This window comes from Bombus vancouverensis, chromosome 8 (genome assembly GCF_051014615.1).
Source record: "Bombus vancouverensis nearcticus chromosome 8, iyBomVanc1_principal, whole genome shotgun sequence".
NCBI lineage: Eukaryota > Metazoa > Arthropoda > Insecta > Hymenoptera > Apidae > Bombus > Bombus vancouverensis.
This window is the reverse complement of record NC_134918.1, coordinates 16,810,927-16,834,653: the sequence shown is the minus strand read 5'-3', so window position 1 is coordinate 16,834,653 and position 23,727 is coordinate 16,810,927. Positions and strand designations below refer to the sequence as shown.

At 37.1% G+C, this 23,727-nt stretch overlaps 2 long non-coding RNA genes across 7 annotated transcripts in view; one reads left to right on the top strand and one right to left on the bottom strand.

Moving 5' to 3' along the window:
• LOC117159640 (uncharacterized) overlaps positions 1-23,727 on the bottom strand; it is a 149,121-nt gene that overhangs the window by 79,757 nt on the left and 45,637 nt on the right. For 3 of the 6 annotated variants that reach the window (XR_013059026.1, XR_013059025.1, XR_004464610.2), the window contains exon 3: positions 2,213-2,281. The exons of 1 other annotated variant lie outside the window; for it this stretch is intronic. This is a non-coding gene — a long non-coding RNA (uncharacterized LOC117159640). Of the gene's footprint in view, positions 1-2,212; positions 2,282-21,543; positions 23,684-23,727 lie in introns of those variants that run through there. 2 more of the 6 variants (XR_013059027.1, XR_013059028.1) reach the window with 1 other exon arrangement.
• Positions 1-23,727, top strand: part of LOC143303052 (uncharacterized) — a 260,835-nt gene that overhangs the window by 236,127 nt on the left and 981 nt on the right. Inside the window, exon 5 of the long non-coding RNA XR_013059031.1 lies at positions 14,625-14,722. This is a non-coding gene — a long non-coding RNA (uncharacterized LOC143303052). The remainder of the gene's footprint in view (positions 1-14,624; positions 14,723-23,727) is intronic.

Genomic DNA, 23,727 nt, shown 5'->3' with positions numbered 1-23,727 from the left:
GCACCGACAGAGAGAAAGAAGACGAGTCGCGGCGCGGAGAACAGAAGCGGCGTTGAAGAAAGGACGGAGGGACGAAGAGCACTTTTGCCGTGGCTTAATAACATGAGTTTTTCCTGGCCGACTCTGGTAAACGGCGAGAGAAGAGAAAGGGACGCGGCCGTTGAAACGGCAAGGAACCATCCTGGGAGTCAGGTCCATGTAAAAGTCCCTTTGAAATTTTTGCTAATTACCTTACGCCACTGACCATGTACGATTTTAATTAACGAATGAGTTTGGTCGTTCCATAAATTCCAATGTTCTTTTCGTTATCGATCTTCGATGAAGTATCGTCGACTATTTGCCAACAGCATTACGTTATTTCTTAGTTGTCCATTCTCTTAATCATATCGTATTTTAGACGTCTAGTTTCTCAATTGCATCATTTTTTAGACGTTTGCTCCGTTAATCACGTCGGTTTGTACCATTCTGTGTCTTAGGAATTCTGTGAGAAAGATAAAGTGGAAATAGCAATTGAAAATACCAGGTTCGTTTGTCTGGAGCAAGCACTAAATGCAAGGACGTACCAAAACACGTTTTCGAGAAATTTTTACGAAAATATTCTGATCGCGTTCTAAAATTCGCGGAGACTTTGTAAATTAGGGATAGAAAACTGAACTTCTGGATAGAAAGGAACGATGGAATCGTAAATACGACGAAAAGTAACACGTTTCGGTTTTATGTTCTTCGACATCTACTTTTGAAAAACATGAAGATTATCGTACGTTTAGGTATCGAACGAAAAGTTGATCAATGGTAGCCAGTTAATAAATTCAGATAGAGACAATTTTGGACTTGATTCATTACGGTTCTGATCCATTGATATCGACAGAAACCATTCAGATGGTATCAATATGCGTTGCAGTTTCATCATGCTTAATGACCCCTCTGGGTATAACGAATAATAATATGCAAATAAGGTTGATCTCGATCTTTATGGATACGATGAAGTTTAATAGCACGAGCAAATGCGAGTAGCACGGTACGCCAGTAATTAATCAAACACGTTACGAAAGATTACGTGAATATTTTATCGAAACGTTAATGTCGGCTAATGTAGCCTATACAATGTTAATAATTAATCGCCGATTGTGCTATGAAATGACTATGATTATCGAACACCCTTCGCTTTCTCTATTCTTTTTTTCGTAACTATTGGATTTCATCGTTTCAGCTTATCGAAATTCTTTTGTTCTCTGTACAGTTGATTACCAGTTACTACAGTACGATTATACATAATTAAAAAAGAAAAAATACATATGTATATATATATACATACTTCAATAAAAGGAGAAAATTAATTAAATTTCTTTTTAGTGCGTTTAATATGTTGCATCGTTACTCGGTAATAGTAAAAGTGTTACAGCTTTAAAAAATGTGGATAAATAATGTTTCAATTCCAATATTTCGATTAATTGCAACAACGAGACTGAAAAACTCGTAATAAAATCCTCTAGATAAACAGGAAATTTCCAATATCGTATTTGTCCGATTTTTAAGAAACAACACGCTTGCACCGTTTTTCCATTGACCCCATTAAACGCATAACCAGGAGAAACAATACGCGAAAGTAGAAAACGCAAAGCGAGCTTACCGAGATAAAATCGGCGTGGAAGGAGCAAAATACAGCGTAATAAAAGCAGGATGAAAAGAACGAAAGAGCAGGCAAAAGGGTAAAGTTATGAAAGGCTGAGTTCTCTCCTGAAGATAATGACAGTCCAACTGCGAACACCTCTGGTGACTGAGAGCCCTGACCGTTGTTATTAAACTTATTTCACGCGGCCATCTCATACCCAGAAGCCCACAGACTGGACGAATGATTTTCTTATTCGGGCGTTTCGCTCGGCGATTATTTAAATGAAACGTTGACTTCGTCAGGATTCTATGGCGCGTAATGACGACGTTTGCCTGGCCCGGTCCACTAATTAATTTTTTGTTAATGTCGCTTACGATATTTTATTTCGACCGGAGAAATTTAATAACATCGACGTTCGATGGATTCCTCGAACGTACAATTTGGGAAAATTACGAGAAAACGAGGAAACTTTTGTTCCTCATCTTCGACGAAAGATTGTTTGCGATATGATGGAGTATTCTTTTGGTCGGATTGATTTTTCTTGAGAAGCAAAGTCGCGCAAAGGAAGACGGAAAATCGCTCAAAGAAAGTTTTTCTTACCGATGCGTCGTTCGCTTCTTTTCGGTGAGCATCGTTTGCCAAGGTTTTACTTGCTTTTCTGCTTGAATCCTGGAAATGAGATTTTTGTTACGAAAGAGATATCGAAACGCGTTTTCTTGTTCGATACACGAATAAGGTAGCAAGAAGAACAACGAGATCGCAAACGCAACCATGGATCAAACGTTTGAATAAAAATTACCGATTTGTCTTTATCCTTTTACCGGAAGATACATTACGTACGATAAAAAAATATACTCGCCTCTTAGAGTGTAACGAATATCGACGCGTTAAAACGGAGAAATGAATCGATCGTTACGATTTGCCACTCTTTAACGTTCTTGTTTTGCGAGAAATATTTGTTGCTGGGCGGATGAAAAATTTCAGAATAATAGAGAAAAGAAAGTCATCAGAAGTTAATGTAAAGAAAAGAATCCGAAATTGGTCATTTTGAGTTCAACGGTTCCAGTGTTAATTTCCCTAGGTTGTGCAGCAATTATTAGCTTCTGAGGCGTGCTATACACAACCAAAACGATCTTAATAACAAACAGCTCTTCCCAGCGAGTAGAAGTGTCCGTTCGGAGGGCTGTCATTACCACCAGGAGGCGACTCGCTTCTTCGTAACTTCTCTTTCTCTGCCTCTCCGTGATCTCTTTCTGCGTTTTCTGCGTCTGCTCTTCTGTTTTCGCTTATCGTTGGTCTTCCTCCGCGTCTCCGTCCATCCAGCTCGTAGCTTTCTCTTCCTCTTCGTTCGTCCTTCTCTCTCATTTCAGTCTAACCTTTTCGTCCGTCTCGTTCGTTTTCGTTGCACGCGCGACTCTACTCGACCTCTGGGAATTTCTCCGGCAGCAGCAGCAGAGATAATGACAGTCGCGAGGGTGGTCGGGTGATGCGTGACCACGTGCCGACTTCCTCTGCGTGAGATTGCATCTGAGAGCGACGCTACGCACTGAAAAATCCGACCGGGCAGATCGGCCACGAGAATGGAATTTCTCTTTCACCAGAAGATGGACAACCGTGAACAGATGGAGAACGATTGGGCATGATAATCGCATGAGAGATCCGCGTACACACGATCGGTTCCGTAATGGTTGGTTCTTTTGGTGGTTTGACTTGGGTCGTTGATTGTCAGAGAAAGAATTTGCGAAACGAATCATCGATCGCGTTCGGATAACTACGAAATAATATTAAACGAAGATAGTAATTATCTAACGAAAATTATACTATTGCGCTTTTGCTATTATTAATTTAACGAGTATATGAAAAATGTATCTGCTATTATTTAATAAGAATAATTTCTTGTTCTTGTCTTCGTTCGTTCAGCAAATTCGACCACGATAACCAACAGTTTCGCTTCCACACCCCAGAACAGGAAAAAGCCAAAAGCCGTGACAGAGAAGTATAAAATCCGCCGATTCATAGCAGATTGGCGAAAAAGGATCACGGAAGCCGCAATCGGTCCATTACGCGATATAATACACAGTCGATTTCTTTCACTTAGAAAAAAATCCTGCCACGTAACGCACGCTATTAACACACGTTGGATTGTTTTCTCGTCCCGACGAAGGAATTTGGATAATTGGACGTGCACTCTGGCCAACTACTTCGATATTACGAATATATCGCAGTATATAAATCACGCGTATCTCGCGCGTCTTCTTTCCCAGACGCGTATACTCGTCTGTCTACATTCCTGTCCACAATTCCTTTACTTGTTTGGAGTATTCCATCTTTTTCCTCTAATTCTCTTCTTTTTCCCTATTTTTCTCCCTTTTCCAGTCATTCGCCTACCCGTAGCTCTCGTTTAACAGCAGCTACACGATCGTTTAATCACGTACCATACTTTCTTGCTTCCTGTTTCTATTCGACCTTGCATTTTTATGTATTCGTGGGGAATTTGAAAGTGCAACCAATACATATAATATACGAAAATATGTAAAATATTTAAAATAGGATAACGTAGAATTTGGTAGAGGTTTGGTGGATATAATTTTATTGAAAGATTATGTAGACGCATGTAACGATTAATTAGTGTGTACATTTATTAAATTATATAAATTATACGTATAGGTACGTCTTCAGTGTCTATGTGCGCGTACAGTAAAAATAAAGCTTCAGCGAAGTTTCAAACAAAAAAAGAAAAATAGGGGGAAATAATTTAGTAGCCTATTTGGTTTATGTTTCCGGTGCTAAGAATCATCGTCGTCAATTTTGTGAATCGTTTCAATTTTTTATTGTGAATCTGTTTATTTGTTTGTCTGTCGTTAGTTTATAAGGAATTGACAAGATATTGGAATATATGGATTATCGTTAAACTATAAATTATAAGATCGATGTGCTATGGAAGTTTATGTCACTATATTGGAAGAGCAATAGCATATGGAAAATTAAAAAAAAATATATAGAGATGAAATGGTGCGAAAAAAGCGAATACGAGTGTGCAAAACGCGCAAGATTCGACACAATAGACACGAATTTTTTTCCAAACTCCCGGCGTTTATTGATGGGTTCGGAAAATAAATTTATATCAAATTTCTGCCTCCTACCTACGCGATATCAAACGCCAGCACTTTAAAAAGAAAAAAAGAAACGATAAATAAAACGAATAAACGCGTAACGATTTTGTCCTTGATATTCAGATTTTATCTGAATGATATTTTCATAAGGATTATAGGTTTTACACGGAAGAGGAATTATACCCAGATTCTATTAATTTTTTGTTTATGCGGAGTAAGATTAATATTTTTATTTATATGGAAAGAAAGCCGATGGAAAGGAAATCTAATATATTTGTCATGTAGAATGTAGAAAACAAATTAATATATATTTTCAATTATATAAGATAATCCATAGAGATAATATTCGACGATAAAAAATCATCGTAATTCTTTAAAATAGAATTCGAAACATTTGTAATACTAATAAACATTTTTGAGAGCTATCAAAAACCTGCGAGTACTTCGTAATATTAAAAAAACAAAATAAATAAATATACATTTCGAGATAACATCCGCAGAAACAATTATTACCCTGTCGAATAATGAAGGATACAAATAAATTTCTCTTCTAAAAAAACGCATGCTTGAACAAGGACGTTAAACCAGAATTTCAATCACTCGCGACTATTACGTACGATATGTCCACATTCGACCAAAACCGAAACAATTGAACTTCATAGTCCAATTAATTTCAGTAAAATCGATCCTTGGTTACCTATATTATCCTTCGATATGGCCAACGTAAACGACAAACAAAATTTCAGTCAGAGTAATAAAGCGAGCAATATTCAATTCCACTGCCAATACTACCCAACTGTAATACTTTCTTACGAAAGTATACTCCATTAACGAAATGAAGAGGCAGCTAAGAACCTAATAAGTAAAAATGAGCCACAGAATTATTATTAAAATTACTCTGTCGCCGTAAGTATCTTTTCAGTTGATTACTCGAAAGAATTAACCGAAATTTCACTATACAAATTCGCAGGACAATAAACTACGTAAATCCTAAAACCGTCGGGTTTAAAAACTATTCTAGTCTCCGAATGTACTTGAAAAATACAGGTGGAGGGTCTGCAGCTACGTCTTTTCTTATTTAAGTTCAACCTTCCAATTAAAAATATCTCTTTTTATTCCATTTAACGATTCGAGCCTATTTGCAATACGCTTAATTCCGTTCATCGAGATATTTCTTGCAGAAAGTAAAAAACTAAAAAACTCCATATATATACATATGAATTATGTCAAGCTTCGTACTGTAACGAATGTAATATTAAAAATAGGCGAAGGAGGAAACGCGTAAAAATTTTGACGAAGCGAGATATTGATTTTTAATACAATAAATTAACTCCACTTGCCGGGGAAATAGCGGTGACGTAAGTAGGTTAGCGGTTCTGATTCGTCGACGTTTTCTTGAGAAATCTGGATGCAATATAAAATATCCTCCGACGGAGCTGTGTCGTAAAACTTTCTGATTCCTTTGATACGCCGAAAGAAAAGGAAATGCGGGTGATCGAGTGCATGCACACGATGAAGCGCCTGCTTACATGCGACTTCGGACGATCTATATACGCGAAATGGATAAGATTTCCATTTATAGACATTTTAAGACACTCGTCGAGATGGAAGAAAGCGGTCGCGGATGAAATATATCTTTGCGTATCGGTGGAAATTACTCGACGTACGATATTTTTTATCTTCGAGATGTGGTTCTCGAGACTCGAGGATCTGTTACGAAATCAGAAGCTACTGGAAAATTCACGATGTGTCACACCGTTAATGAGACAATTTATCCCGGAAGAGTTACAGTTTGTCGTCTTAAGAAAATTTGATTCGAATTTTATACGGATTTCAATAAACAAATCGGTTTGGTTATTAATATCGGCACATTGCTTGTATGCACATCATTCTAGAAAAATTTAGTGTAAATATTAATTCTGAATGGTACAAGAGTCGGCATGGTTAACACTATGGTTGGCATTAACGCGTATATTCTACCGCTTCAATTATTTAAGCGCGAGTAGTATGCTGTATCGATGCAACTATTGCATTTTTATTCTTGCGTATTTCGATGGAATGGCTTACAATTAAAAATACAACGGAAACAACGGACGGTGTGTAGGAACAAATATTATCTAAAACGAAGAAGTTTCTTGGTGAGAAAAAAGAACGCAATTGTAGAGGTGGAGTGGCCACATTTTAACACGTTGCAAGGAATATATTAAAAAAGGATAAGAGAATCGTAAGCGACGATTGTTTAAGCGGGTGTCCTGAATTAGAATGTTCTAAAACAGCGTCTTTTTGTGATTTTTTTTTTTAGAAGGGAAAGAAAGAAACGAAGTTATTGAATTTTGAGGTATGGTTTTATATATATTTAACGAATACAAACAAATTTTTTTTAAAGTAAAAAGAAACATTGCAACAGATTTCTGAGCCTATTTCATGAGCGTCTTGTCGCTGCAGAGCGGGAAAGATCCACCTCGTAATGCTTGACTGAAGCAAAAAGCCAAAAAGGGATTAAATCATTATATATGTTTCTTCTGAGTGAACTAAACAACGGCAGAAAAAGTTCTAGAAAAAATCACAAAAAGACGCTGTTTTAGAACGTTCTAATTCAGGACACCCTCTCAAACGGTGTGTCATTATTGTGGCGGCACGGGCCACGGAACTTTTCAACGGCTCCGGATACAAAGCGCGACGCCGCCAAAGCGCAACACCGACGTGCCCAATGTATCATCGATATCTTCACACTCTTTCCGCCGAATTCTCGGAAGAGCATACACATGCCAGCACAGGCGGCACATCTAATGAATGCACGCTAGTGGGGATATCGATGGGCTACGAAGGGAAGGATCTGCGCGAAGAAAAACAAAAAGCAGAGTCAGTCTGTCTTGCGTCATTAAAAGTGTAACTCCTCGGTCCTTTTTGATAGCAACGCGTCGAACGACATCTCGGTGTCTATCGTTATTTGTTAGTTGTTACCTGTTGTCCGTTAAGTGTTATTGTTGATTATTAATTGTTAACTCTGATTGTTGATTAGTTCTAATAAACTGTTATTCGTAAAAACACCAAGAGTAGTTCCTTACGCACCTATCACTATACCACCTCATTATCAAAAGGTACAATTATATAAAGCGATATAATAAGATTATTTAAAAGGAAAGAAACTCGCGAGGTTACTAAAGCCATAAAGTTTACCCTTCTAAAAGTCAATCGACGACATTATCGAAGCTACTTAGCCACAAGAAGGCAACGATATTTGCAAACATAAATTGCGCATCGACGTGCCATTTCAATTCGTTCTGGCGAAATGAAGTTTTTCAATTTGATTTTCGCCAAAATCCGAGCAGCAAATTATTCCCGTTGACAAAGTATTGCTCGGTGGATTATTAACAGCGATCGTAATAAAAGATCGTTTCGCGTGGAGCACGGTGTTCGTCGTCGCGCAAGCACGGACACGAGTACGTTTTATAGAGGATTCCGCGTGGCTTTTGCGTGTGCCCGCCGAGTGGAAGTTACGCACAAAAAGATCTATCCGGGATGCACGCAGTCGTAAAATCTCGATCCCCTCGAGTGGATTCGAATGGCTGTTCGCGAGAGGCGCACGTAACCTAACCGTCTCGAAGCGTTCGTACTTGGTACGTACGTATACACGCGTGTGAAGCCATAACATAATATCTACGTTATACGACAAAGTTGTAAGATATTTAACAGAGGGATATGGAAAAATATTGTACCACGTTATTTTAAATAATATTTTCCATGGAGAGCGTGGTCGGAAATATTGTAAAAGCTGAGAAAGGACAGCGGGTAGGTTCTTATGCGAAAATAAATCAAAAATGTAAGATACAGTCTGTTCGTTCGAGATATACTTTTTGAGAAAATTAATCTCGACGATTCGTTCTTTATACGCGTATATGTGCAATAACTAAAATATTTATTTAAATAACTAAATAAATATTTAAATAACTATTTAAATAAATAAAACTAAATAACTATTTATATATATACTACTACTACTACTATTAATATTTAAATAACTATTTAAATAAGTATTTAAATAACTAAAATATCAATAAGATAGCCATAAATATGTAAGTTAAGTTATAGATTATGTACGGCAAGATATTTGCTTTTTTCTTTTTAAGAAATTAATTAATTATTGCGAGATGTATATTCTATATTTCGTGATTAATAATTTTCTACGTCGAAGTAGAAGTTATCACGCGTAATATATTTTATTAGAGAAATACGTACTTGTTTTTAGGTCTGATTTGTGAAACCGTATCTCTTTGCTCAGTGAATGTGTTAGGAAAGGGCGACAACGGCACAGTGTCGTGTAGAAAATGACAAAGATCAAATTCTTGTGGCTTAGAGTTCAGAAATAACGCACTAAATCAACCGCTTTGATCTGTTAAGTAATTAAATATGCAAACTCTGCTAAGTAGAGCTCATAGGATCCTTGAAAGCGATGTTGGAGAAACGTGCTTGACCGATCAGATCTTTTGACCACAGGTATAGCTAACGTGTCATGTATTTCATAAAAAATATCATTTATATATTCGAAAAAAGAAGGTGATATCGTTTCGTCTATGTTTAAAACGTGCGATACTTTTCATAAAATAAAACAAGACTTAAATAGCAGCCGTACGAATGAAATTTATTTCACTTCAAACTTTTTCTTCCAACTAATTAAAAAGCAATTTATCAATTTATCAATTTATCTATTTAAGTTACGTGAAATTCGGGGAGTTTCAAATATCATGGCCGATTAGGAATTAGATTTATTTTATTTTAGAGCTTCAGCATCTCGAAATGCATCGGTGAAACCACTCGAACAAATGGTAAACGACGTTCTGAGAAAAAGTTACAGAAACAAAGGCACATAGATATAAAAAATATCCAAAGTGGACTATTCGTTTTAACGTCTAATAAGTAAGACGAATCTCTGTTTTAAATTCTATTATCTATGTCTTTGTAAGAAACGTAAGTTTATCCAAGAGGACCACAGCAAACGTGTTAAACGTTCGTAGTTTCCCAACGTATGGTTCGGACCGAAGGAGAACGAAAAAAAGAAGGAGTAGGAGAAAAAAAGTAGGAACCAGGAGGAAGGACGAGAAAAAAGAAAAAGGAAAAGCCGATTAGATAGTGCAGATCACCGATTTCTATATTGTCGCTCGTAGTCGAATCCCTCCGTACGGCGTGTTAGATCGAATGGTTTTATCCAAGCGAATAATCGTCCGACAGGAGAAGCCGAAATCGGATCAGCCTTAATCGAGCATACCGCGTCCATCTCTTAACAAGTTTCATTGTAACGTTTAATATTTTCCGCCAATATCCAGGGAAATATTTTCTCGCTGTCCGTCGCGCCATATTTTATTACCGGGCCGGACCGGCGCGCTCCACCGGCAATAAACTAGAAACGTAACACCGAATGGACATCGTTTACAACGAGATGACACATCCCAGGATTTCCCATCTGCTTATTTTGATTTATTACTCTCAGCCCGTTACGTTTAATTCTCTTGTCTGCCGATCGAAAACCTCTCGCGTTTCAAACGCCAACGAAACAAGCGCGAACAGTATCGAGAACGTTTTCGATGATTGGTCGACGATCGAAGAAGTCGGCTGGATCGAGGACTAAAAGGGAGACTGGTTGATGCAGGATTTCCCTTTCCGAATTCCTTTTTTCTTTCGTTCTTCTGTTTTCCTTTTTTTTTTTTTTTTTTTTTTTTTTTTTTGATGGGAAAGGGAAGAGTGACAACAGAAGAAATCGGCTGGATAGAGGATTAAAGGGAAACTGGTTGATCCACGATTTTATTTTCTTCTTTTGTTTCTTTCTTTCGACTCGCCTCTGCAGAAAAATTCTCCGCTTCGAGTATTTTTTTACTTGTACGTGTTTGACGAGAATTTTTGGATACGCATTCAGCAGTTTCGGTATTCTACAAGTTTTTTAACATTTGATCGAAGTGTCAAAGTATTGAAATATATTAAAAGCACACGGAGAAAGTGCGATACGATCGCTTTTGTTGACTTTCTGATCGCGATGTTATCGAGTGGTTTGAAAGAGCAGCTTTGATATGGTATAGTTGAGAAGGGGACAATTACCAGGTTACTACGTACGAAGCTTTATAAAAATGAATAATAATTTGCTGAGATCTTGCAAAGACAAAGCAAGAGCATGATCAATATTTTGACAATTAGAAAATTGCATATTTTCACAACATATTGAATTGCATATTAAGAGAGAATGAAGCGAAAAGTCCTTTCCTAGTATTTCTATCGTAACGCATCATTTAATGGAAATTTGAAGGACTAAATCTGATCCTATATCTTTCTTCCAATAGGAAGAATCCTTGACAAGTAATTTAAAACTTACTCTTTCTGAAAGATTTTAGGCAAGGGAAAAATTACTGGCTATAAAATAATTAAAGCACAAATGACACACGATTAATAACTCGCAACATATGATAAATATGCGTATCATTTGAAAACATTAAACGTGCTCGATTATTCTAAAAATCTAAAAAATTGTCTAAATGTCATATACTTGAAATACTTGAATGAATTAATACCCAAAATCATAATGCTTGGATAGTTCGGAATAAAAAGTAGGCAGAAATCTCAACACAAGAATTGCTACGCACAGCGTACGCCGTAATTTCCTTATAATCGATGAAATTATGAATTTGCATCATGACGAGACAATCGCGAAATTGACACGAAAATTAGACCAAAATATTTCGAAAATGCAGCAGGTTAACTGGGGGTATATAAGTTAAAATATCTGTCGTGCAAGATTTCCAGGGATGCAGAAGAGCGGAAGGATCAAACGATGATGTTCGAAAGGAAAAAGCGAAACGCTAACTCCGTCGTAACGATTCGTGCGTGCACGCGTGAGTGCGTGAGTCAGTGCGCTGTCACGCAGCCGGCCGAAGAAGCGAGGAAGAACCAAAGAAGATGCTATCTGCTCGAACTGGCCTCGCCATTAGTGTCACGAGAATAGGAAGGACTTACGTCCGCGGTGGGGCTACAGCTACAGCGTGCTACAAAAGTAGAAGTTTATTTGGCTCGAAATAAAAAGCTTATATACCATTTTGAATTGTATCGCGTAAAATTTAGGTAACTCGTTTGGTCGGTCTATCGGAATTTGTTGGTCCACTGGATGGTTAGTTCGCATTCGTTGCAAGTTAAAGATAACGTCGAAATTTATATCGATTGAAGATGGTTAACGATAGTGATTTAACGTGATACAAAACAGAAGTCTTCCCTAAATTGCTGTATCATTGATAGTGTAGGTTTTATTAGTATCAGTAGTAGCATAAATTTTGAATAAATTTCATAGAATTTTGTCAACGTTGTATTATGATTTAATAAGAAATTAATAAGAAAACTTCTAGATCAATTTTAATAAATAGTTTTGTTATCCCTTACTGAAACTTTTCCTCGATCTGTACTTATTTTGAAATTAATCAAAGTAAAATAATTTCGTATATGGAAATGATCTTGTTAACGTGATTCGATTAACCGACGTTTAGTAATTTACTGGATGAATTATCTTGGTATTTCAAAGGAAAAGGAACAAATAGTTGTAATGATCGTGTTTAAAGAAAAGAAATCAAGAGGCGGAAAATTAGATGCGCGATGAAGAAATTCTAAATCAAGTGTTATACCAGATAATGAAGCTTGATAAATTGAAAAAAGTGAAACACGCCTAACTGATAGTTGATGATTTAAATGGTCACGGTTTTATTCTCCTCGTTTCATTCTGGTCCCGAATAATTAATTAGTATATTTAATATGCTGCTGAAATTACAATAAGCGTACTGAAATTAAAGCGGAAATAATATCTGCATGTGTTTTACAAGTGCTTTACTTTCTCATTGTTCTCAGCGTTATATCATTATCGTTCCACAACAAGATAGGAAATTATGCAAATTTTGAAATTCGTGGCCAAACTGAAGCACTAAATTATCAATACGTTGTTGCCAAAATATATATCATTCAATTAAACAAAAAATAAACACTTTCTTGTTATATACATATACGTACTACGTAGATGTACTTTTACACAAAGATTTGATCTGGTCGAGAAAGAAACGTAAAATTTGGTCAAAGCATGTTGCACGGAAAAATATGAATATGACACAGATAGAAAACTTCTGCGTCCTCTCTTTGCTTCTTTCGAACCATTATATCGTACGTAGTTGCTTTAAATGTACGAAAGAATAGCCAAGTCTATCAAAGATTGATAAATGTCCAGTTATTTCTAACCAGTAAGCACGTCCAAACACTTAATCGCAGTATCGTAAAATGGACGTACACGTCGCAACGTGGATCGACGACCTAAAGTGGTCACCGCAACGACTCTACCATTTCGTTGGACGAACGAGCGCCATTTGACGGCACCGCTTTAAAAGTCTAATTATTTCCAGATTTGTGGATCGTTCCAATAAAATCTTCCGAGCGTATCACTGAGTTTATGCCGCGTGTGATGCGCGCGTAGAACAACAATGAGGCCGCGAGCATTAATTAGAATTTCAATTAACCGGCTCGTAATGGCGCACGCATCGATCAGTGCATATCCGTTTTCTGGAAACGGCAACGGCCCAGGTCGAAATCCCGCGATCGCTCAGACATTAGCCCATAAAAATTGCAAACTCGTCCTTGTTTGCTCGGCAGAGCGTGTAATTAGCATCGATTGCGAGAACGACGTCTCTTTCTGAAAATTACCGATCGTTCCTTTTGGTGAATTTAATCCTAAAACGTTGCATCGAACTTCGATTTAACCAATCTGTCGAAATTCGATCAACCGTGCCGAAAATATCTTTTGTTTATTCGATTAACCACCACAGAGCTTCGTTTAGTTTGATTATAATTATTTAAATAGTCGTCAATTCTCGAAGACTCGGGCAATCGTCTCGATACGACTTTGCCTCGATTTAATCTCGTTATCTCGTATTTTCACGATTTCCTAATTAATTTTGCAGATTGGTTTCTTAATTTTAAGTAGCTAGACAATCGGATTTGATATAAGGAAAAAAAACAGAGGATGCGAGTTAAATGCATAGATAGATATACTATTCATTTGCCGCGTGAAACTTGATTTAACATTGCATTTTATTCGACTCTTCTTAGTTTTAATATTTAAAATCTACGTATTATTTTATGTTATAACTTTGGTAGTAATATGTCAGTTTTCATTCGCTATCGATTACGAAGATGTAAAAATTGATAAAAATATATAATAATCGAAAACATAGTTTACCGAGTACAAACCAGATGGTTTGAAAAATGTCGTTCGTTATAGTATTCCGTATTCCTCAGTTTCTTGGCAACTACGACTAAAATGATTTCTAAAATTAAACAAATTTTACCTTTCGTACTCACGACGAGTTGGAGGGCAGAATGCAGAAACGTAAATTAGCTGAAAAAGCATACCTGAATAGATTAAGAACATTAGGAACGTCGTTCGATTATTATACCGAAGCTATAAAGAGCCACATAAGGGAGCATTCGCAAAAAAGCTACGTTAAAAAGGCCACTATACACTAAATAGCTGTGCAACAATTTCGTTTATTTGCTTTGCCATTTAAGTGTCTTCTCAGTCGCAAAATAGGGGAAAAACTAAAAAGAAGGGAACAATCGTAACGGAACGAGGATCGACGATCGTCGATCATCGTCAAAGTTTTGTTTTCCATTAGAATTCGTGTAATTAATATCATATTGGGTACACAGAGACTTGGTCGAGCGAGTAAGTACGCGTATCGTAGACGGTTGGTAAAGTGAATACCGTCTAAGCGAGATATTCGAAAACTGTCCGATTAACGATCCGAAAGTGCCTCGGGCCAAGATTCAAAATACCTCGACGGACGTTATATTCTCGTCGTACATTCCTATGGTGTCCTGTGTTTCAGCTACGGCCGCACCAACAGCTTCTGCAGCTTGTCTCACGGTTTCCATGGAAAACTTTGGGGCCTCGCGTCGCTCAATTTGCATCCACCCATCGAGAATGGTAATTAAGGGCGAAGCGTAAACCTTGATTAGAATTACAATCGTAAACGGAGTCGGTTCGATCCTGTGAGCGATCTGCTATTGCCAGAGGGTGTACGCCAACTTGAAAACTGTAAATTGGTCGTGACGCTGGATACGATCCTTTGGTCTTTGAGCAGCGTACGTACGTAGCTCTATACGGCAACACGCCGCTATACGACGATTTGAAAAACTTACGTCAATTACGTGTGTGTTTACAGTGATTGACAAAACATTCCTAGACACTTTTTACGTACACGTATATACTTCGCAAAGATCACCAAAGTATTGGAACAGTCAGTTATTCGCTAAATTAACGAGCCACTATATTTAGCGGGACTATCGTTAGTGATAATTCTACGATTAAAATTAATACCTACGCTGTGTAACAGTGTTTCGCTAAGTGTACGTTTGCAACGAGCGTCCTGTAATTTCTGTATAACTTTATTTTCGAATTGATTTCCAACGCTACTATTACGATCAGCTACTTTGGTATAGAACTGGTAGTTTAGTAGTCGAAAGTTGCGTGACCTATTCTTTCGAATAACGTGATTACCGTGAAAAGATGACGGCGCAGAGAATAATGTTGATTTAGCTTTCAATTTGAAACTGCAAAGAGGTAATACGTCTTTTTTAAATAAGAGGAAGATATTACTGCTGACCCGAATGAACGCATTGTATTTCGAGTACGAGAGACAAACATTTAAGATCACTGAAACGGAGTTTAACGTACTTGTGCAAGGAGCGGATGGAGCGAAAGGGTGTCCTTTATTATTACAGTAACACGTTGCTTCGAAATTTTAATACAAAATTTCAATACAATTAACACGCAAAGAGGACGATTGATATATCTGAAAAGATTCGTTCCCTGTGTAAATTGACAAATCTGATACTCGATACATCCGAAGTATTTTTTGAGATGTTTTTAAAAGTAAAGTCCGTCTTTCCAGAATTATTTTATTACAACAGCTCATCCATAAATGTTAGAAATGTATCTGTTTTTTCTAAGAGAAAAATATCAATGTAACAGAAACTCAGATGACGTTAATTCATGCATTATGTAAATCTAAACTCGTTAGTTTTAAAAAGAGAATCGTGTATTTATAGTATGATCGTTACATTCAGCTGGATTCTCGAGATTTCTCGTGATCGCGACGCATTCCGGCGCGAATTTTCGTAGGCAACTCGACTGGAAGCGACGCAATCAGAAAAAAGGTGGAAAATATCGGCCGCTAATTGTCGATTCGGCCGGGTATTTCTGAAGAATTATCCTACGCTCTCGGGTTTTCTTCCATGCTCAATCCGAGTCCATTAAACGCAAAGTCAGTCGGGCAAATTCAATAAGCGAATCGTTTTCGCGCGCGGAAATTAATCGTTTCACCCATTAAACACCGCCATTGAGAGTAATTCAGCGGCGTTTCTTTTCTTCGCGTGCCATTGCTCCGCTGCTAGAGAGAGGTTGAGGAGACTTCAATTTTCCCAGTTTTCAAAATACGCCAGACCGATTCGCTAAATGCCCCAGCCAACGTTTGTTTTTTCTATCGGTATTTCGAAGAGATTTTCTATGCAGATACAAATGGAACAATACCTGCTTGATCCTGCTTATTATACGATACGACACACAATACGACACGATAATAAAATAATAATTATATGTACATGAAGACAATAGACGAACATTCACGCCAGAAACACGTCGATATATCGTATACTTTCAATTAAATATGCAAAACCGTTCTAAATTTGCAGTGATTTGGCGTGGCACGACTCGATATATTCCACAAACATCTACCTAAAGTAAATTCAACTTAAAACGCAATCGTATCTCATTATACGCCAAAAATGATCCTGTTCCAGTTGAAACATCCTGTACAACGTACACGTTTCGTCGTCGCTCCGTAGGACTCGAACCGAAGCAGCGGGAATATCGTTGATGAATTAAGCCCCGACGAAACACGCCCGTTATTTTCATAGTCCGAGCTGAGACTTCATTGTTCGCAGGCTCAGATTTTCTGCCGGATTACCGGCGGCTCGAACCAGCCCGGGTTTGCCGACAGATTGTTAATTGATCGGAAACACGCACGGTTGCGCGCCACCCGCTGCTCCGCTGCTTCCCGATAAATATTCTCTCTTCGAACGTATATACCTCGTACGTGTATATACGTGCATTTATGTGCGCGTATTGGTGGAAAACAATTAGGGACGATTCGCGTATCTGAACGATTCGACAGGACGAATTAAAACGAACGCGGCTGAAGGATGTGTAAGAGAAGTTCCGGCATTGATACGAGGCGAGGGTTGCTTTGACAATAGGATGGCTTCGTGTTTCTTTGGAAAAAAGTGACACGAGGTATCTGGCGGCGTAGATAAAGAAAAACATGGGGCAAACCGATCTGCTTAAAGGCTCGTGTTCTTTTGGCAGTCGAATCATTCGCTTTTCACCGGATCCTGTCGAGTTTTTGCCGAGGATGGAATCTTCACGCTGGTGATAAACTCAGATGTATTATGCCAGGCAGAAGTATGCAACTTGTCGATGCTATCGTTAATTTTGATGATAGGTTGATTTGTGCCATTGTATAATAGCTGTCTGTAGAAGCCTGTGACGTTCGATCGAATAGGTTGCCTAACTGTTGTATTGTGTTTGAAGTAATTTTTTTTAGCGATTATCATCCAAACGATGTCGAAAATAAAGGCATTGTCTTTGCGTATATTCTTTGTTTGCTCATAGATTCGTCGATTTTATTTTTACCAAGAATCTTGGATACTTTTTATTAATGTTTTGTTTCAATGGATTTAAAATGTTACGAATTATTACAACACACGTACACGCATACACACATATCGCACAGAGATCTGTTATCTTCCTGGAATTCTCAAGTCATCCTGTTTTCGATCCAGCACACGTCCTTCGTATCATCGAGTTATTTTACGTTTGCTCGATAATCGTATCTTTCAGTCATCTATTTATTTGCAATCATTTTTTTAACGATTAACCTTTAAACGTGCAAATAAATCGGTAATTAACACCAAGTATATGATTATCCTCATATGCTTTCATCGTTTTACATATCTATTTCTACCTTAGCGATAATATCGTTAGTTAACCGATATGACAACTGTGACAAGCAGTATGACATCTGTCAAGAACGAACGGTTATTTAAAAATGTATCTTTATGAAAATTTTAATTCGATTACAGAAATATTTGTCGACGACGAGACTTAATCAAAACACAAAATATCCCAGTGGAAAGTAAAATTTACGCAGAGAAGTAAATTTCGCGAAGTACTTATTTTCCTCGAATGAGAAATAATGTATTAATTACGAACTTTCCACGCGAATCGAATATTTCTTTCGAACATGAACGTGTATCATGTCATACAAAAATGAGAAACGACGAAAAAATTGAACGACTTTCTGTCTTACGGCTCCTGCTACCACCATGATTCCGTGATAAAGCATTTTTCAGCTGCATAATTACGAAACATTTTTTTGTTACTTGTCTCCATAAAACAAACTGTCAAACGTCACCAAAAAACATTTTCAGACACCCATGCTTCGCGGGAATAAATGAATTTATGTTCACCGCCGACGTATTTTCCAAACTAGCGTGTTACAAATCTAATATCCGCCAATATCAGACGCTGTTGCTATGTAATGTGACAATAAATTATATTACCAATCTTCCAGAGTCATCGCAGTCTTTGAATATAAATTAACACGACAAGCGAAAATTTCAAAGAGAAAGCGAAAACATTTTGCGTAACATGTTAACTCGTTGGCGTGATTTTGTTCCTTTCGTTAACTTTATCGTCTCCTTATTAAACGTTTGACGCGATGTTACAGAAAAGGAATATATATTCGATCATCAGTGTATTCATTCTCTTTTTCTATCTAGAGTCATTTGCATTTCAATTTACGTAAGTATAGAATAGTCGTCTAATTAATAAGAATAATTTATTCAAGCTGAGTAATTTGCCTTGTAACTTAATGCAGATTTAACGTAAATTCTATTATCAACAAGTTTTCAATCATCTCCGATCTATACTTGAAAGTAGATTATTTACCTGCAGGCTATCAGTGGTGCGATAAACAGACAAATATATCCGACACTTACATTGACAGCTCGATGGCTATAGTTTCCTACGAGGATATAACTTCTGCTCATCAAAAGGCAAGAAGTTTCTTCAATTCGTTTTTGTTAATACCCTCAGCTGCAATTATTATAATTCAATAACGTGTGTATATTACCTTATTTGTGAAAGTAAGTTTGTTGTTCATTTCACTGACACTTTTATACCTGATAGTTTCTCGTTGATCAAAATAATTCTACCATAGAGTTATCCAAATTATTTTCTCGTTTCTGAAATCTTCTCTTACTGGCCTTAAGATGTACGATATTTTCTCGTTCTTCCGTTATTATACTAAAACAAGTTTGATCGTACCGAGCAAAGTCCAAGACTGTATTTTATGATATTGAAGCTTAAGTGACTCGAATAATCCTATCTTATCGCGTGTTGTACGAAAAATAATTATAGAAAGCGTTTAAATATTTTTTTTCTTAATACCTTCGATCCTAAGCGCATTTATTTTACTCGAATAAAGCTTTTATTTTTTATTAGAATCAGGTTTTTTTTTTGTTGAAAGAGAAAATGGAAGCGTATTGACGAATAAAATATTCAACCAAAATTATGCATTGTGTACAAATTTTCTGCGTGTTTTTCCTCAAGCGGAACAATCGTATCGAATCCAAGATTTCACTCTATGTTTCTTCGTTCCAACGAGATGATCTGCGATTCGACGTAACCGCGAAAGCGATGTCTGCAATCAAATTGTATATTCAAGCCAATCGATGACTGAGAACAAGGTAAATCCGTCTTTTCGCGTAATAATAGAGATGAATACTCTCGAGTGGATAATCAGAGCCGATCGATTCGTCGACTATCGTGTATCGTTCCGCGGACGTATCTTTCTCGTTTAAACTATTTATCGTGGCATTTGATTCCTCCTCGCCTCGAATATCGTCATTTTTCCGATTTGCTTAAGGAAAGAAAATTGCGGAGATTTTAATGGATAACGAAATTCCCTGGGGTTGGGTATAAGAATTTGAAGTTTGGAAATGCTTTGTTTATAGCGCTGGATTGTATCGGACTAGAAGAAATTTGAGATACGAATAAAATCACGCGTTGCAAATGTAATTTCTTATATTTATTTTGAAAGTAAATTATACTTTTGTAGAATACAGAAATATATATTCTTAAAATAACGTAATTACTCGAAATTCGTTTGAAACGATTATTCCATTTTAATTTCAACGCTTTCGAATAATTTATAACGTTGACTTTCGCGTGTTTCACATATTTGAGTAGTAATGGGAAATTTGAAGGTGCTGAAATACACACAATGCATACACGTAATAGGCAAAAATGTAGAAAATATTCAAGAAGTAAAATATTTATTATAATATTTAATAAGCGAAACGAGATTTCTGTCTACGTTCCATTCCTTAAATTCGCGAGAGTATAAAAACTCGTAAAAACCCGTAATCCACATCACTAAAAAAAAAAAAAAAAAAAAATGCGAAAAAAAGAACGAAACTCCTGAACAAACATCCTAAAGAGTCTCCAGAAAATAATTCGCGTCATTTCGACCGAGGCACCCTGTACTTACTACATACTGTATAATAGTATGGCCGTGTTGATGCAACGACTGTTATACACACTCTGGCGATGTATATGCAGGCGCAGCCACGTAAGGCCTTCTTGTTCCGTGACGAGCGACGTCGACGATGTCGCATTTCCGACAACCACGAGCAACATGCGTGCCTACGCAAGATTAGCGGAATGAGCGTTCACACACGTGCGCACTGTTCACAATGGCGTACGTATATAAGTGTATACGTATAGGTACGTGCATCGAACGAAGTCTGGTTCACGTGTTGTGTGTTCGAAGCGACGACTTCTCGAAGAATCACGGAGCCTCGCGTCCGAAGTAATTATTATCTGCCGGCACGCAGCGCGGAACGGGAAAAAAATAATTGTAGGTACGATCGAAACGAGCGGACCTGACGCGCAACTCGCTCGTTTATGCTCGCTTCTTCGCGGCCTCGATATATCAGGATTAGAGGCGCCTGGAAACCGTGAATCGCTTTAGGGATGTACTCGAGATAGGGTCAGGTTTAATTTGTCGTTTGGTAGCAGCTGTGTTGCGATTACGAAATACCTTTGGTGTTAAACTTTCGAGATCTTAACGGCTAAGATCGGAGAGTTCGTGGTTTTTAGAGCTTGAGATGATTTTCCGATTGGAATTATTTTTTTTTTTTTAGACGTCGATGAGTGAGATAGTTACTGAAATCGATAATACCGATACACAATTGGAAAAAATTCCTATGGTTCTGAGCTCTTTTGACTAATTTCATTTGGGAATACGTTGGTTGAGGTGATTTCTGAATTAATAATTTGATTCTTATTCGATTTCAAAGATCTATCGAATACATTTATATGTATATCGAAGGTGAATCGTAACTTAATTTCTAACATTAAATGCGTGATTTATTTAATTTGTCGTTCGATAGGCAATTTACGATAGGGAAAATTCGGTTCGTGTAGAGCTCTCATAATCTTGTTGAATTATAAGTTGTTTTTTTTGGTTACAACATGATTTTGAGAGTCGTATTCGTGTGTAAGTTATTATCACTGAGTAAAATGGGCTTTGGTTACAAAATCGTTCTTTCAGTTGAAATTTTTTTATCCTAAGCCAAGCATTATTCGTTTCAGCTTAAATTTATAATATAAGTTTTGTCGCTTTCAAGTTCACTAACGAATCCATCGAATGCGTTTAATTATGTAATACTCGAGTTATAATTAATACGTAATGGTATAATGAGCTGAAACCTGTCTTCGATTTCAAACAGGACAGTTAAAATGAAAAATTAATGACGTAATTAAAGTGTTCGATTTAATAGGTACATCTCGTGAATAGTTTGTACAAAAATACAGTGAATGTAAAATTTGGTAACAATATTATTTGCCAACAATAGTACGTATGTTACAGTAGCGTGGTTTTGTCGGAGATGACAAGATATTAATTTTCCGCGGAGCAGGTCACGCAAATGGGTTTGTTGTATCTCGTGTTTGAAAAAATTTGATTGTGTAACAAAGTTTACCGTGCTGTTCTTTTGTTTTTCTTTCGTTACATACGTAGTAGTGCAGATAATTTTACTGCTAGTTTTCCAGTGGAATTTCAAAAATAGTAGTACAATGTCATCTTCTTAGTTAAATACGTAATTTATATCGAATCTTTTAATCTTAATATATGTTCGCATAATATGAAGAAGAAATTTCCAAGATTTAAATACTCACGAGGTGAACAAACTTTGTTAATGAGATGGATTCTGAGGGAAATATCATATTTCTTTTAGCTATCCTTAACTTTGTGCACAGGCGAACTTTCGTGTTGAGCTATGCACGTCCTTTTTAATATTCACGATGTTAAATATTCGAAATATGAACTACTTCGTGTTTCTTACTGTACACTGGAAGTACCTCGGAAGTAGCACAGTCAAAATAAATATTTTAATAATCTGGATGTCATCTATTGCGTCATTGCCAACGAAGAAGATGTAACATTTCTTAAATAAGAGAAAACTATGAGGAAAATTTTATTACGAAATACTTTATTTATCTTGATAAAATTGCTATTCAAAGAATGAAGAAAAGAGAAACTGTTACATTTAGCAGATATTCTTCTTCGTGTGTACCTATTTTATCGCATTGTATCTCCGCTATAAAATTTACTATTACGAATATTAAAAAATTCTTTGGTATCCTTTAGAGTTATCAACTGAAAATGGCAAAGACGACGCTTAATACCATTTTGTCGGCATCGTTCTTTTCAACAAAACGTAAATACAAGGGCACTGAGTTATCTTTCTTCGCCTTTCATGCGATAAGTCCCGCAAGATTAAAGCTAACATATCTTTCAAACTAATCATTTTTTCGATGAAAGTATCTCGATACATACTTTTCTATGGAAAATTCAGAAATTCATCCCACGATACATAAAAGACATGTAGCTCCATTTGAAAAAGTTGTATCGTTATTGAAATCTATTTAAATGAGAATGTAAAAGAGGTCGAAATATCTGATGAAGCTTTCCTCGTGAAGTCAAACAACTTTCATCTCGAATATTTTTTCGTATATCCGATGATAATCACGTGTGTACATTTAAAACCGACATACTGTGTAAATATATACATAATATTCGAAGTTTATTAATACACGTTAATCCAACATTTCTATAGCTCATTTGCATCTTGGCGATTTACGATTCGGTCGACCTATACCACGTACCCACGGATATTCATAAGATCGTTCCGAAAATCGCGATTCCTTGGATCCATCGTGCGTCTCCGCGTGACAGGATTGCGCAACAGCCCCCGATGATTGCGCAACCGCGGAAAAATTATGCAATGCTCCAGTGAAAAGTCGCTGCGTTCGCCTCTGAAGACGCTCCTCGCTGTTGTTTATGCGCGCATCGCATAACTCGCGGCGGCGTGCACGTGGTTATTACAGAAAATTACTCGCGGACTCGTTAAAACGCGCGGAGAAACCTTGGCTCGGTCTGTCCGCGAGTAAGTCGTTGAAAACGGTGAACGTTCCTGCGCCACGAGCGCCGGATTCGGGTCAATTAAATGCCGATGGGAACGTGGCTTCTTGCTTTTTGAGGGATAAGCATCGCGACGCGTAATGACCCCTTTGTTAGGGGCAATGATATTTTGGAGCGAGCGAAATTATCGAAGAGATCGCAGCTAAACGTACAACGCAACGATTTTTCTAGTTCTTTGATTTTCTAACGTTTCTCTTACATGGTCTTTGACGCGTTGGCTGCCACTGTCGTTAGCTGTCATCGGTGCCCCACGTTTTACTAAATTTTTTTTAGAACACCTAGAACGAGATAAATTTGGATGGATTAAACGATGTTCGACAAT